This window comes from Pongo abelii, chromosome 9, assembly GCF_028885655.2.
Source record: "Pongo abelii isolate AG06213 chromosome 9, NHGRI_mPonAbe1-v2.0_pri, whole genome shotgun sequence".
In the NCBI taxonomy this organism is placed as follows: domain Eukaryota; kingdom Metazoa; phylum Chordata; class Mammalia; order Primates; family Hominidae; genus Pongo; species Pongo abelii.
The window spans coordinates 35,162,670-35,166,422 of NC_071994.2; the positions used below are offsets into that span (position 1 = coordinate 35,162,670).

The 3,753-nt window shown below is 42.8% G+C and overlaps 1 non-coding gene across 1 annotated transcript; it reads right to left on the reverse strand.

Moving 5' to 3' along the window:
* Positions 1–1,629: 1,629 nt before the first annotated feature.
* LOC112135687 (small nucleolar RNA U3) lies at positions 1,630–1,839 on the reverse strand. The gene has a single exon (XR_002916932.1). It is a non-coding gene; the product is annotated as a small nucleolar RNA U3 (small nucleolar RNA).
* Between the last annotated feature and the right edge of the window lie 1,914 nt (positions 1,840–3,753).

Sequence of the window (3,753 nt, forward strand, 5' to 3'; positions counted from 1 at the left end):
TACCAGTTGAAAGGGAGGGAGCCTAAAAATGCACGAAAGAAAGGGTAACTGATAAAGCACTGTCTAGATCTATAGAGCCCTTTGGAAATTAAAAGAAAGCTAGGGACTCTCACCTAAAAATTGGCATAAAGATTCTGCTTTGCTTCCTGAAGATTTGTGGATCACCTTCAGGACCTCATGGACTCCTCATGATCCTCCGGATCTGAACCGAAATAATCACTGTCCTAGGGAAAACCAGCTGGGTTGGGGTCGAGAGCTTGGCGGGAGATGGGGGGTGAGGAGGGTGATACACTGGAAGCAAACAGCAGGGAGCCATTTAGAAGTAGATGCAGGGGTAGTTGTTGGGCATGTTCTGCGTCAATGTCTCCACAGAATGTGAGGACGGTAGGGCAGGAGTGCTGGGGTATAAAAGTGTTGAAAAGATTAAGATCTACTCGAATTTGGCAAAATAATAAGGAAGTAGGAATGATGAAAAGAAGTGAGTGTTTTAGGGACAAGCTGGGATTGGATTATATGATTCCATGAGACCCTATCAGCCTGATGGGTAATTTTCACCAGCAATCTGAGGAGGGTTTTAGCAACAGCAGCAGTAATGGCAGAAAAAAAAAAAAAGTATTTGGGATTTATTGCAAATTGAGAACTGGTAAGGAGAGTGCAGGGACGGATCTACTTGCTTTTAACTAGGATTTATTTTAGGTGAAAGCCTAACTGCAAATGGGATAAGAAAGGAAGAAAAGAGGAAGAATGAGAGAGAGAGAAAAAGAAAGAGAAAAATAGAGCAAGGAAGGAGGAAATGCAGGCAGGCAGGCAGGAAGTCCTTCTAAAGGATTAAGGTGGTAGCTATCCTTGTCCTGCCCTGGGGCATTGAATTTCTTACTCTGAATGTATGAAATTTGGCTCCCTGTTAGTAGGAAATTTTAAAAGGTCTCTTTTGTTTTCCTAAGGGTCATAACTAACCTCTGTAGGCAAGAAGTTACTGGGAAGGCTCTACTCTGCTGTTAGGATAGTAGGGAACCACAGTGACCCCAACCCTTGCCTCCTCCGAGGTAGAGGAGCTTTTAGGCTTCACTGGCTCTGTGTGGGCTGGAAAGATGAAACCACTGCCATTCACAGAGCTCAGGGTTACCAGTGGGATCAGACAGGCGGGTTCTGCTACCTGCAATCATTAGTGAATCCTGGACGAGCCAGTGTTACCAAGTCTCCTGCACAGGATGCTGCAAGAGCTGACAATGACTTTTTCCACAAGAAGTACTTGAAACACACTCAGGGTTGTTATGGATAAGCTAAAGGATTTCGAATTTTTTTAATGCTGTACTCTATGGAAAAGACTTTTTTCTCTCCTTTGAAAATTGTACAAGTGACACATGTTCCTATAGAATAACTCTAAAACACAGGTAAACAACAAATGAAAATCACCCCAAATCCTACCATTTGGAAATAACCACTTTCAGCATCTTGTGTATCAGACCTGACTCATTAATATGCAAGTGTATAAATATATGTTTTATGAAAATGGTATCATATTACATACGTTGTTTTGCAACCTGCTTCCCATTCCTTCTACAATTTATCAGTCTATTGTGAACATTTCAAGTCAATATACATCTGCATCAGAATTCTTTTTCTTAAACCACCCAAACTGCATCTTCTCCTTCTTATTCTCCTGGAAGAGAACAGTCATCAGTGACAAATGGCTGTTGTAGTCATGCAACACCAAGAGCTGGCTTCAGGCTCAAGGGAGAATGTTGTGCCTCCTCCTTGTGGTGTCATGTGCTCTACATGTTCAGATAAACTTCTTTAGTAATGAACTATAGAAATGATCCCTGAAACTATAATCTTTATACCAGCTTTCTTAATTGCTGCAAGGTATTGCACCATTCCTCAATTGCTGGATGTTTAAACCACATTTATTACCAGATATCCATTGACATACTAATCCTTCGTAATGAGCAACCTCAATAATTTCATTGGCATGCAAGAATAAACTGTGTTGTTTACAAGTGTGCAGAGTCTTAGCTGACCTGTGCTCAGCTTGGCTGGTCTCTGCTGCGCTGGGCTCGCTCATGCCTCTGCAGTCAGCTGCTGTTGGCTGGGCAGTCTTCCTCGTTTTGACTGTGCTCACTTACAAGCTTGGGACTGGTTGGCTATTGGCTTTGCTAGGATGGCCACAGCTGGGATAACTAGGACAATTTGGCTGTCCCAGGGGAGTTATACTCCAGAAGGCTAGCCCAGGCATGTGCTCATGGCCACTCAGTGAGCAAGGCGTAAGCAGAAATGTGCAAGTGCTTTTGTAAAGATCTGCTGTGTCACATCTGCTCGTATCCTGTTGGCCAAAGCAAGCCATGCACCAGTGACAGAGTGGACTTATGGGGCAAACAATGTGAACACAGGGAGGGGTGGAGAATGATGTATTAGTCAGGGTTCTCTGGAGGGACAGAACTAATAGGATAGATGTATACATGAAAGGGAGTTTATTAAGGAGTATTGACTCACACAATCACAAGATGAAGTCCCACAATAGGCCGTCTTCAAGCTGAAGAGCAAGGAAGCCAGTCTGAGTCCCCAAACCTCAAAATTAGGGAAGCCGACAGTGTAGCCTTCAGTCAGTGACTGAAGGCCCGAGAGCCCCTGGCAAACCACTGGTGTAGGTCCAAGAGTCCAAATGCTGCAGAACTTGGAGTTTGGTGTTCAAGGGCAGGAAGCATCCAGCACGGGAAAAAGATGAAGGCCAGGAGACTCAGCAAGTCTAGTTCTTCCACATTCTTCCGCCTGCTTTTATTCTAGCAGCTTTTCCTCCCAGACAAAAGGATGAGTTGGGTTTCCCCAGGGGAAGAAATTTAGCTGAGATTGGAAGTGAAAGAAACTAGAATATGTCATCCCAAAAGATGCTTCTTTGACATAAATATTTTTGAGCAAAAGGCAATTAAGAAGCAGCAAACAGAGGGAAAGCTCTTTCTATCCTCCCCCGCTTTTTCGTCTAAAGACAGGATATAAATTCTTCTTTACTGGGAACAGCTGTTGTTCACTCAGATATGGCACAGGAGTAATCTGCAAACAAACCTTACTCAATTACTTTACTCCCATATACTTGCCTTCCCACAGTTTCCCACCTCTGGAAACCTACAACTGCTTTCCTTTGTCTTGTCACTTCTCTAAAATTTATTGTTCTTTGTTGAAGATGCTGTATAAGCCAGAGTTCTAAGCCACTGCTTGGAGTTACCTTTGTGAACAGAAAATTTCAGGACCTTCAAAATTGATTATGCCAAAGGGAAAAGTTAAGCCTTGTAAACGGAGTCATATAACATGCTTGTTTTTCTTCTCTGATGCGTGGCTGTTTCTTCCTGACTTTTGTGTTGAGAGTTATATTTTACTAGATTTTCTGTTCTTCATTCAAACCTAGACTAAATGACTTTGGAGACAGAGACCCTTGTGACTGTTACCTCTTCTCAACAGAATATTAAGCAAACTCCTTAAAGCGTAATTAAGAGTAGCCAGTCAATCTTATATCTCTGGTTAGCCTTTGGATGGAAAATGTAATTCTGTTCAGCGCCTCCAGTTTTGTCTGTATAAATGATCTTCACTTTTCCCCACACTGAGAACAGCGGTCACTATTCTTTGCTGTCCATGTGTCCTGGGATGGCCACCCTCACACTTTTTACTTAAATCAATTCATTTGAACTGGATCCTGAGCCTTGTGGTTACGTTAGGTTGACACCTTTTATTGAAGTTTCTCCCTTGTGATGTGCACTGCAC